Source organism: Drosophila biarmipes, chromosome X (genome assembly GCF_025231255.1).
Source record: "Drosophila biarmipes strain raj3 chromosome X, RU_DBia_V1.1, whole genome shotgun sequence".
Taxonomy (NCBI): domain Eukaryota; kingdom Metazoa; phylum Arthropoda; class Insecta; order Diptera; family Drosophilidae; genus Drosophila; species Drosophila biarmipes.
This window is the reverse complement of record NC_066611.1, coordinates 138,167-151,353: the sequence shown is the minus strand read 5'-3', so window position 1 is coordinate 151,353 and position 13,187 is coordinate 138,167. Positions and strand designations below refer to the sequence as shown.

At 43.0% G+C, this 13,187-nt stretch overlaps 1 pseudogene; it reads right to left on the bottom strand.

Annotated features, from left to right (window-relative positions):
- Positions 1–3,749: 3,749 nt before the first annotated feature.
- LOC127010562 (large subunit ribosomal RNA) lies at positions 3,750–13,187 on the bottom strand (annotated as a pseudogene).

Sequence of the window (13,187 nt, the reverse complement as noted above, 5' to 3'; positions counted from 1 at the left end):
TGTCTCCCATTCGACTGCTTACTATACTAGGGGCTACCCGCTCCGTATGATATTCTCTCATATAACAAGAGAATGCAAGAAATATTCGTATTTTATGAATATAATCCATTTATTTTTCAATATCCATACGTTTTACTTAGTTTTTTGTACGGTATTGACAAAATCCTATGCATTTGCATAAGATTTATTTTGCCACAATTTATAGTACTAGTGCCGCCCTCACTAGGTATAAATATCTCATTTCGCTAGTAGTGTATGGGGAAATTCTACTAGCTATTCTCATAAATATGTCACTTATATGCCATATCTATACAATTCATGCACTTTTATATGTATATTTGCTATATTATACATTATTATGCCTTATAGGTATTATACCTATAAGCCACATCCATACGATTGCTTAATATAAATATATGTATAATTTTTTATACATATTTTTTTTTTATTTATGTATGGTTTTTTATTCATATCCATATACTGTATTCAATTTTATATGGATATGATTGGCGTTTTATATAGTATTGACAAAATCATAAGTTTGACCAATACGAGGAGAGGTCCGCCAACGACCACCTCCCTATAGGTGTTTTTGGACACGCTGTCTCCCATTCGACTGCTTACTATACTAGGGGCTACCCGCTCCGTATGATATTCTCTCATATAACAAGAGAATGCAAGAAATATTCGTATTTTATGAATATAATCCATTTATTTTTCAATATCCGTACGTTTTACTTAGTTTTTTGTACGGTATTGACAAAATCCTATGCATTTGCATAAGATTTATTTTGCCACAATTTATAGTACTAGTGCCGCCCTCACTAGGTATAAATATCTCATTTCGCTAGTAGTGTATGGGCAAATTCTACTAGCTATTCTCATAAATATGTCACTTATATGCCATATCTATACAATTCATGCACTTTTATATGTATATTTGCTATATTATACATTATTATGCCTTATAGGTATTATACCTATAAGCCACATCCATACGATTGCTTAATATAAATATATGTATAATTTTTTATACATATTTTTTTTTATTTATGTATGGTTTTTTATTCATATCCATATACTGTATTCACTTTTATATGGATATGATTGGCGTTTTATATAGTATTGACAAAATCATAAGTTTGACCAATACGAGGAGAGGTCCGCCAACGACCACCTCCCTATAGGTGTTTTTGGACACGCTGTCTCCCATTCGACTGCTTACTATACTAGGGGCTGCCCGCTCCGTATGATATTCTCTCGTATAACAAGAGAATGCAAGAAATATTCGTATTTTATGAATATAATCCATTTATTTTTCAATATCCATACGTTTTACTTAGTTTTTTGTACGGTATTGACAAAATCCTATGCATTTGCATAAGATTTATTTTGCCACAATTTATAGTACTAGTGCCGCCCTCACTAGGTATAAATATCTCATTTCGCTAGTAGTGTATGGGCAAATTCTACTAGCTATTCTCATAAATGCCTTCTTTATGCCATATCTATACAATTTATGCACTTTTATATGTATATTTGCTAATATTATACATTATTATGCCTTATAGGTATTATACCTATAAGCCATATACATACGATTTCATTTTTTTATTTATATATGGTTTTGTATTTATAACCATATACCGTATTTACTTTTATAAGGATATGATTGGCGTTTTATATAGTATTGACAAAATTATAAGTTTGACAAACACTTTTTTAAGTCTTTTAGTTAAAATTGTCATTTTTAATTGACTATCTAAACACTAGATATATTTGCACATGGAGCAAAGAGTATAAAAATTGGTCGCGTCACTAATAATATCGCGATACATTTTTACTACCATCAAAATACCACATACGTTTATATGTCCTCTTTATTTAATTTGGTTTCTAAACCTCAGGAATAGTTTTAATTATATGTGCGCTCTAAGTTGAATGAATTTCTTGAATCTCTTTACTTGAATTTCTAAGACTTAAAAATATTTATAAATAGATGTCCTATTGCATAATATTTTTTTATCGCTTCACTTATAAAATAACGATCCTGCCTTTCTACCTTTGAATAAACATTCATATAAACATGGAGAAAAAAACGTTCGCGTCACTAACAGTATGTGACGATAAAATTTTGCTAACATTAAAAGGAACATATTTTTATATGTCAACTCTTAGTTGAATTGGTCTATTGCTTAAGATTCTAGACCTTAGGAATATTTTTATATTATATGTTTGCCAATCTTCGCGTCACTAAAAAGATGACGATTCATATTGTTATTATTAGATGGTCGAGTTGTACTTATATTGATATGTTAATCAAATTGGTCTCTTACTTGAAAATCTAGACCTTAGGAATATTTTTATATTATATGTTTGCCAATCTTCGCGTCACTAATAAGATGACGATTCATATTGTTATTATTAGATGGTCGAGTTGTACTTATATTGATATGTTAATCAAATTGGTCTCTTACTTGAAAATCTAGACCTTAGGAATATTTGTATATTATATGTTTGCCAATCTTCGCGTCAGTAATAAGATGACGATTCATATTGTTATTATTAGATGGTCGAGTTGTACTTATATTGATATGTTAATCAAATTGGTCTCTTACTTGAAAATCTAGACCTTAGGAATATTTTTATATTATATGTTTGCCAATCTTCGCGTCACTAATAAGATGACGATTCATATTGTTATTATTAGATGGTCGAGTTGTACTTATATTGATATGTTAATCAAATTGGTCTCTTACTTGAAAATCTAGACCTTAGGAATATTTTTATATTATATGTTTGCCAATCTTCGCGTCACTAATAAGATGACGATTCATATTGTTATTATTAGATGGTCGAGTTGTACTTATATTGATATGTTAATCAAATTGGTCTCTTACTTGAAAATCTAGACCTTAGGAATATTTTTATATTATATGTTTGCCAATCTTCGCGTCACTAATAAGATGACGATTCATATTGTTATTATTAGATGGTCGAGTTGTACTTATATTGATATGTTAATCAAATTGGTCTCTTACTTGAAAATCTAGACCTTAGGAATATTTTTATATTATATGTTTGCCAATCTTCGCGTCACTAATAAGATGACGATTCATATTGTTATTATTAGATGGTCGAGTTGTACTTATATTGATATGTTAATCAAATTGGTCTCTTACTTGAAAATCTAGACCTTAGGAATATTTTTATATTATATGTTTGCCAATCTTCGCGTCACTAATAAGATGACGATTCATATTATTATTAGATGGTCGAGTTGTACTTATATTGATATGTTAATCAAATTGGTCTCTTACTTGAAAATCTAGACCTTAGGAATATTTTTATATTATATGTTTGCCAATCTTCGCGTCACTAATAAGATGACGATTCATATTGTTATTATTAGATGGTCGAGTTGTACTTATATTGATATGTTAATCAAATTGGTCTCTTACTTGAAAATCTAGACCTTAGGAATATTTTTATATTATATGTTTGCCAATCTTCGCGTCACTAATAAGATGACGATTCATATTGTTATTATTAGATGGTCGAGTTGTACTTATATTGATATGTTAATCAAATTGGTCTCTTACTTGAAAATCTAGACCTTAGGAATGTAATATATAAAGGATTAAAAATTCGCCACAAAGCCAAGCAAACAATCAATGCATACAAATAGATTGTTGGTTGAACTTTATATAAGAAGTTCAACACAACAAATAAATTATGCAATTTTATTATCGAATCATCAAGCAAAGGATAAGCTTCAGTGGATCGCAGTATGGCAGCTGCTCAACCACTTACAACACCTTGCCTGTTACAAAAGTCGTTTACAATTGATTCTAGGCTTTGTCATTGTATTAAATAATGCTTTTATATGTAACTAGCGCGGCATCAGGTGATCAAAGATCCTCCCAATTTACTATGTTACAAATTACATTGGCATCACATCCATTGTCGTTTAAAAAGTAAATTATAAACTTTAAATGGTTTAGAAGCCATACAATGCAAATTGCCCCTTATTTATCATTGCAGTCCAGCACGGATACGACCTTAGAGGCGTTCAGGCATAATCCAACGGACGTAGCGTCATACCACTGTTCGCTCGAACAAGTATTGTGCCATTGGTCCGTACCTGCGGTTCCTCTCGTACTACGCAGGAATGCTGTCGCAACAACGTTTTGTCATTAGTAGGGTAAAACTAACCTGTCTCACGACGGTCTAAACCCAGCTCACGTTCCCTTGCATGGGTGAACAATCCAACGCTTGGTGAATTTTGCTTCACAATGATAGGAAGAGCCGACATCGAAGGATCAAAAAGCGACGTCGCTATGAACGCTTGGCCGCCACAAGCCAGTTATCCCTATGGTAACTTTTCTGACACCTCTTGTTAAAAACTCTTTAAACCAAAAGGATCGATAGGCCGAGCTTTTGCTGTCCCTGTGTGTACTGAACACCGAGATCAAGTCAGCATTTGCCCTTTTGCTCTATGTGTGGTTTCTGTCCGCACTGAGCTGGCCTTGGGACACCTCCGTTATTATTTGAGAGATGTACCGCCCCAGTCAAACTCCCTACCTGGCAATGTCCTTGAATTGGATCATACCTGAGTAATTGGAGTTATACCAAATTTTCAAATCAAAAATACATAAATGCACCGTTTTATTAAAGAATTTGTTTGCGATTATATAACAAACTCGTGATACTTTGATCAAGAAGCTTGCATCAAAACCCAATACCATAAGATATAATAAATATATCCGTATAATGGCTAGGAAATGATACACGTTCCATTTAATCAAGTAAGTAAGGAAACAATAAGAGTAGTGGTATTTCATTGGCGATACCAAACCGAGGTCTAATATCTCCCACTTATTCTACACCTCTTATGTCTCCTTACACTGCCAGATTAGAGTCAAGCTCAAAAGGGTCTTCTTTCCCCGCTAATTATTCCAAGCCCGTTCCCTTGGCTGTGGTTTCGCTAGATAGTAGATAGGGACAGGTGTGTCTCGGATCCCTCCGAACTTATTTAACGTGACGTGTTCCGCACTGAAGGGATTACAGCCACGGCATTCTAATATACCCACAAGGGAGTATATAATGCAAGGGTCTGGGTTAAGCGCCAAACCAACGCCCTGGACTAGAAGCTATAGCTATGTACATAGCAACCACCCCAGTAGCAATTTAAGTACTTGCTTGTCGGGCAAGCACTCCCCCTTGCATAGGGGCGAGATCTATCTAAAATCTCTACTGTTCTTTGGGTCGCAGCACCCGAGTTGTATTAACGCAACATCCACGTCGAGCCCGGGGACTCTACCCGCGATATAGGTGTCAACCACAGCCACCACGAAACTCCCACTAGGGGGCCGACCTCAATGAGTAGCCTTGGAGAACCACTCAACCCGTGGCACCGAAATTTCAGGCTCGGTGGGCCTCACCCCTTCAGCTCCGACAAGCTCGGATGGGGCAACCATGTCATATTAGTCGCCTCCTACGACAAGCAATGACAAGCTGTGGCAGTATTCTTCGCCGTTGCCACACGGCAAGGGGGTTTTGGGACTATTGTCCCGGCGCCTGCGGTTCATCCCTCGTCGCTTCCATCCTACGCCTCGAGAAGGCAGCATCAGCAAAAGCTCCTAGGAGACGCATCCGTTCTGGGGTCTCGACTACTCCTGCGACGTTCCATCGTTCTTGGACTCGAACAATGCCAAGGGCATCCAAGTCACGCAAATCGCTATAGAGGCGGCACTCACATAGTACGTGAAGCCAGTCCTCACTCTCCTCTCCACATGAGCATGCGGTTGTGGTGCTGAGGGTTCTACCATGGAGGAAAGCGTTGAACGACCCGTGTCCTGTCAGCAAGAATCCGGCTCTTAAGGTGAAGACAAAGTCCTTCCTCTTGTAGACGAACGCTGCCTCTGGGAAAAACTGGCGAGTCACAAAACCGTGAGCCGCTTGGTCCCATCTGAGTTGCCACTCATTTAGCAGACATTCGTCTAGCAGAGCCATCTTGGATTTCCAGTCCAACACAGACAAGTCCTGTCCATAGAGCCAGTCGCTCTCGTCCAGGGGAACGTGCTTTCTGAGCTTAAACTTCACTGCCATCCTGTGAGCATCTAAATCCATTGGAGGAGCACCAGCAAGCACCTGCAGTGCCACCGTGGACACTGTGCGGCATACCGGTAGGCATCCTAATAGGATGGTCCTCTGGCACGAGGTGAGGAGTCTTAAGGACTTGCCCTTGCTCGCCGCCTTGTACCAGACCGAGGCACCGAAGAGTGCACAGGGGACCATGAGTCCGCTGTATATCGTCCTCTTAGCACGGGAGCTGAGCCCCCAATCGACTCGGAGCACCCGTGCTAGCCCTCCGGCAACTCCAGCCAGCCGATCTCTGAGAGCAGAGATATGCGGGAGAAAGCTCATCCGCTCGCCGACTAAGATGCCAAGGTACCGGCATTTGGTGACGTATGGCAGGCTTGCTCCAGCAAACCGTACCGTCGGTCTCCTAGTGTCTGAAAGATTCCCTTTCAGCAACATGATTGCCGTCTTGCTGGTTGACACACTCACTCCAACCTCAGCTCCCCAGGCTCCCACGATGTCCATCAACTGCTCACCCTTTCGCTCCAGATCGGCACGGGAATTCCCATCGACGAAAAGTAGCAAGTCATCTGCAAACGCGCTCAGAGCACAATGTGGCTCCAGGCGCTGAAGCAGCACATCCATCAGTAGGTTCCAAATAAATGGACCACTGACGGACCCTTGCGGGCAGCCCCGTGTAACCGACACTGTGGCCGCTTCGTAACTGCTGATGATACTGGCACTTCGACCGGAGAAATAACTTTTCCACAAGTCTATCTCTCGACAGCCGACGTCGATAAGCCGATCCAGCACCGCGTTCCACTCAACATTGTCGAAGGCACCCTTGAAATCAACAAAGATTCCCAGCACCCTCCTCTCGCGGCTGGTGGAAACGGTGTTTTTAGCGTGCATCCACGCATCCTCAACGCAGCGTCCAGGCCGAAATCCAAATTGCCATCTGCAGCCATCCGGTAGCACATCCTTCAGTCGATTCACCATGATCCCTTCCAGCACCTTTCCGAACACTGGCAAAAGGCATATGCCACGATAAGAGGCAGGATCGCTCCTGTCCTTATCTGGCCCCTTTACCAGCGGTATCACTCTCGGGTGTTTCCACTCGGCAGGAAAATATCCTTCCGAGAGGCATCGAGAGTACAACTTCGTCAGGTGCTGAGGGATAGCACGCCATACCTCCTTGACGATCCCACCCGTGATGCCGTCCATTCCCGGCGATCGCCGGCTTCTCAGCTTCGCGACGCTGGTTGCCACCTCGAAGGCTTCGAGGGTCGGTGGAGCAGCAGGAGTTATACCCTCACGCACTGTGGATTCCGCAACAGGGAAGAAGTTGCGGAGGAGTATATCTGCGCAGTCGTGCCATGTCGTAAGTAGCGCGCCGTTCGACCTAAGACATCCAAGATCGGTTGTCTTTTTCCGGCCTCGGCATATTCGGTAGGCGTGCCCCCATGGATCATCCTTGTGCCGTCCCACGAAGTCCCGCCAGTTTTGTTCCTTTGTCATCAGGATAAGCTTCTTATACTGGCCTGAGGCAAGCCTTAATCCAGCGGCAAGTCGCTCAACATCGCCGGTGCCACTCCGACGAGCTGCCTGCAGCCTGCGCCTCAGTCTCCTGACCTCTTGGCGCTTGGTACTCAGTTCAGGATTCCACCATATTACGTTTCCCCTTGCTGCAGGTATCCTGCGCCCTATTACCCTGTCGCACACTTCGTGTACGATGGAGCGAAGGGCTGACACATGATCATCCAACGGCGATTCCTCCAGTTCCTCGAGACATTCAGCTACATCCCTTAGTTCTACTCTGAATCTTCGCCAACTTGCATTGGAGAGCCTCCATTGCGGTACCGGAGCTAGGCTCTCAACAGTACTGCTTGGATCTGGAGTAACCTCAACAGTGATGATGTTGTGGTCACTCAGCTCCCAGAAGTCAACTCTCCATTCGTATATTGCCCACACACGCGCTGCTTCGTTGGTGAAGGTCACGTCGATATCACTTCTGGAGCGGTGATTATCGAACGTGAACACCTGGCTGGCCGTATTAAGCACACAGACACCGCTTGCGATGATCCACTCGTCCATGTGCTGTCCCCGTTCGCGATTCAGACGGTCTCCAGAGTTAGCTGGAGTTTTGCTGAACCACATCGGGGAAACCGCATTCGCATCAAGTCCGAGGATTGTCGGTGTCCTGCTGGCTAGCAGCAGAACCGTATCCAGGTAGTCAGTGTAGGGCTGCAGGGCAGCTGAGTACTGGCAGTATACGGAGGACAGAAAAATGGTGCCGTATTTTCCTGTGACACTCACGCACACTCCATAATCCGTCGTCAATGTCTCGATGGGCATGCAGATGGCAGACGGGTCGTCCACGATGATGGCAGCTTTCTTCCTTTTGTCAGCGAAGATTCTCATGCCTCCAGGGAGTCCAGTGAGACGCTTGCCTGCGTCCACATAGGGCTCCTGAATGAGTGCGAACAGGTGGCCAGCATCTCTCATCCGCTTTGCAAGCTCGATGACAGCGCAACGGCCTCGACCACAATTCGCTTGGATGAAGCTGAACATGTTAATGTCTAGCTTGCACCCTGGCTAGCACAGCGCTATATATCGGGCATCCACCCGAGAGCATATAGTGCCCCGAGGGTAGCCCTTTATGGCGGCAGTTACGGCAGTCCACCGCATTTTTGCACTTCGCCGCGACGTGGTCGTTCTGTCCGCACTGGCGGCAGACCTGGTTTTCTCTAGCGTACCGACACTCGCTGACTTTGTGGTCAAAACCAAGGCATCGGTGGCACGCATAGGTGCGCACTTGAGAGCGGCAGCGGTAAGAGAACCACTTGATATACACCCTCCCGCTTTCGAGAACGGCCAACGCCTGATCATCTACTTCCAGCGTCACGTTTATAGTGGCGCTGTTAGCTGCTGACCAGGGCTTGGTCGCCAGGACTACCGCCTTCTGGAACTCCTTCAGCGACATCTCCTCGAAGTTTTTCTCTTTTAACTCCATCATGAACTCATCCGGCGTCACAGTGGTGTCCACATCCTGTACCGTCACCCTGGGTTTTGCGGCAGTGTTTTTGGACACCTTAAGGCCCACCTCAGCGAATTTTGCGGAGGCAACGATTTTCGACATCTCCGCCTGCGATGGCGTGCGAATAATCGCGCCGCCCCGCTTCAACTCTCGCACCTCATGCACTCTGACGCCCAAAGCAGGCGCTACCTCTTTGCGGACCTTGTCCGCAATTTGCCTCCCTGATAAGGCCGGATCATCACATGCAACGACTGCCGACCAGGTCTCCCGGATTTTCCGCGGTGCGGCTACAGGGGCATAGGGGGCGACAGGGGCAGCAGGTGAGGCGATAAGGTGCGCGCCTCTAGCAGCGGCGGCTGCGTATGAGACGGCCGAGGCAACCGGTGTCTGCTTCTTAAGGCGGTCCTCAAGCACTCCAATCCGTATAAGGAGGGCTGCAACAACCTCCTCGTAGCGGTTGGCTACGGACTGCACCTTCACATTTGTGGCCGGGTTGGCATAGGAGACCATGAACATCCTACCGATCTCCGATCGGATGTCCCCCATCTCGGCAGCGACGGCACCATTACCTCTCCACTCCCTATCCGAGAAGGATTTTAGAGGACTGGCTGGTGCAACGAAGGTCTTCTCGTGTTCAGCATAGGATGCAGCAGCGGCGGGGGCTGCGGGAGCGGCAGGGGCTGCGGCAAGGGCAGCGACAGGGGCAGCGGCAGCGGCAGCAGCAGGGGCAGCGGCAGCGGCAGCGGCAGGGGCTGTCGCAGTGTCAGCGGCAGTTGCATCCAGTGCCATCAACTTGCACCTAGAGGCGTCCCTCAGCGGCGCTTTATTGCGCTTACCTCTGGGTCGTCCTCTGCCCCCACTGCTTCCCCTACTACTAGCACTCTCACTGCCAGAATCTCCAACATCCATTTTGGGTGGCGCCATCCGCCGGTTATCGGCAGTTCCAACCCAAAAGCTTTTCCACCAAGGACTTACCCCTTTATTATCAGCTGGTCGGAAAGCTCTATCAGCTGATCAGCTGATAAAAGTTTAGCGATGACACAAACCGCACAGCTGTTTTAGGCAAAATGTGCCTAAATAAGCCTAACGCCTCTCTCAAGAGAGCGCCTCTCTCGTGACACACGTGGCGCAATGGAAAATTTCCAATGGGAAAAACCCAATTTCACCCGGTTTCACCACTTTTACACAGGGAAAACACGCGCACTGGGTTCGTAGGCACAAAACACGAATTTTCGTGCTGTTTCTAGCTTCGTATCTGGTCTCTATCAGTCAATATTGGCTACACTCGCGGAGCGTACGGAAAACACGTCTGTTCGCACGAGCAATCTAACACCGACTGAGTAGATAGGGACAGTAGGAATCTCGTTAATCCATTCATGCGCGTCACTAATTAGATGACGAGGCATTTGGCTACCTTAAGAGAGTCATAGTTACTCCCGCCGTTGACCCGCGCTTACTTGAATTTCTTCACTTTGACATTCAGAGCACTGGGCAGAAATCACATTGTGTCAACACCCGCTAGGGCCATCACAATGCTTTGTTTTAATTAGACAGTCGGATTCCCCAAGTCCGTGCCAGTTCTGAATTGATTGTTAATTGATAATCGTTATAATTAATAAGAACTAATTGGTTTAACCCAATTAGTATTCTTAAAAATTTTAGCAAGAAAGTTCCACAATTGGCTACGTAACTAAACTATCCGGGGAACAAGTAACTAACATAAATGCTAGAAACTCTATTTACCCAGAACGAGCACATAAACCATGTTATTGTTTCCCAATCAAGCCCGACTATCTCAATCTTCAGAGCCAATCCTTATCCCGAAGTTACGGATCTAATTTGCCGACTTCCCTTACCTACATTATTCTATCGACTAGAGACTCTTCACCTTGGAGACCAGCTGCGGATATTGGTACGGCCTGTTGAGAAGTTTGCGTGTCCCCACCATAAATTTTCAAGGTCCGAGGAGAAAATATCGACACAACAGTATATGTCATGCTCTTCTAGCCCATCTACCATATCTCTCTGCGAAAGACTTCCATGGTAGTACGGCTATAAAACAGAAAAGAAAACTCTTCCGATATCTCTCGACGGCTTCTTTATGGTCGTTCCTGTTGCCAGGATGAGCACGAGGCCCATATTTAATAACAAACGGATACTCAACAGGTTACGGAATTGGAACCGTATTCCCTTTCGTTCAAAATTATTCAAGTATATTAATTTAGCTAGATTTTATATAATATATATATTTGTTTGGCATTTGTATTTTACTTGAAAATTTTCGGCTTTCGCCTTGAACTTAGGACCGACTAACTCGTGATCAACCACTGTTCACACGAAACCCTTCTCCACTTCAGTCCTCCAAGGTCTCATTCGATTATTTGCTACTACCACCAAGATCTGTACCAATGGCAGCTCCATGCAGGCTTACGCCAAACACTTCTACGCATACCATTGTACCTTCCTACTCACTAAAGTTTCAAAATTTATATTACAAGTAATATAAATCATCTACTTTAGCGGTAATGTATAGGTATACAACTTAAGCGCCATCCATTTTAAGGGCTAGTTGCTTCGGCAGGTGAGTTGTTACACACTCCTTAGCGGATTTCGACTTCCATGATCACCGTCCTGCTGTTTTAAGCAACCAACGCCTTTCATGGTATCTGCATGAGTTGTTAATTTGGGCACCGTAACATTACGTTTGGTTCATCCCACAGCGCCAGTTCTGCTTACCAAAAGTGGCCCACTGGGCACATTATATCATAACCTTGAACTTCATATCAAGAAAGTTAAGGTTCTTACCCATTTAAAGTTTGAGAATAGGTTAAGATCGTTTCGACCCTAAGGCCTCTAATCATTCGCTTTACCAGATAAGATTATTTTATATAATATTAAAATGCACCAGCTATCCTGAGGGAAACTTCGGAAGGAACCAGCTACTAGATGGTTCGATTGGTCTTTCGCCCCTATACTCAATTCTGACAATCGATTTGCACGTCAGAACTGTTTCGGTCTTCCATCAGGGTTTCCCCTGACTTCAACCTGATCAAGTATAGTTCACCATCTTTCGGGTCACAGCATATATGCTCAAGGTACGTTCCAGTTAGAGGCATAAATAATATAAATATCATTATACATAACTATATAGAACGCCCCGGGATTGTGTTAATTAGCTATAAATAGTTAAAAAACTAATCCCATTATTAGTCAAGTTAATTACGCTATTAGGTTTATATCCCAATAACTTGCACATATGTTAGACTCCTTGGTCCGTGTTTCAAGACGGGTCCCGAAGGTATCCTGAATCTTTCGCATTGTTAATCCTACAAGTGCATATAATAAACACAAAAATCAATGATAATTATGCCATTATATAATTCCGAAAAATTAACGCACTGTATTCATATAAATCTATCAGCACTTTATCAAATTAATAACATTTATTCTGTGTTAAAATGCAAGCAAATTAATTTGAATAAACTATAAGTTATATTTTATGATAAATTTGGTATGCTAATAGATTACAATGTCCTTATATGGAAAAAATGCACACTATTATCATAATATTGTTTAAATATTACAATTCTAATGATGAATTTTCCATAACGGATATTCAGGTTCATCGGGCTTAACCTCTAAGCAGTTTCACGTACTGTTTAACTCTCTATTCAGAGTTCTTTTCAACTTTCCCTCACGGTACTTGTTTACTATCGGTCTCATGGTTATATTTAGTTTTAGATGGAGTTTACCACCCACTTAGTGCTGCACTATCAAGCAACACGACTCTTTGGAAACATCATCTAGTAATCATTAACGTTATACGGGCCTGGCACCCTCTATGGGTAAATGGCCTCATTTAAGAAGGACTTAAATCGTTAATTTCTCATACTAGAATATTGACGCTCCATACACTGCATCTCACATTTGCCATATAGACAAAGTGACTTAGTGCTGAACTGATTTCTTTTCGCTCGCCGCTACTAAGAAAATCCTTGTTAGTTTCTTTTCCTCCCCTAATTAATATGCTTAAATTCAGGGGGTAGTCCCATATGAGTTGAGGTTG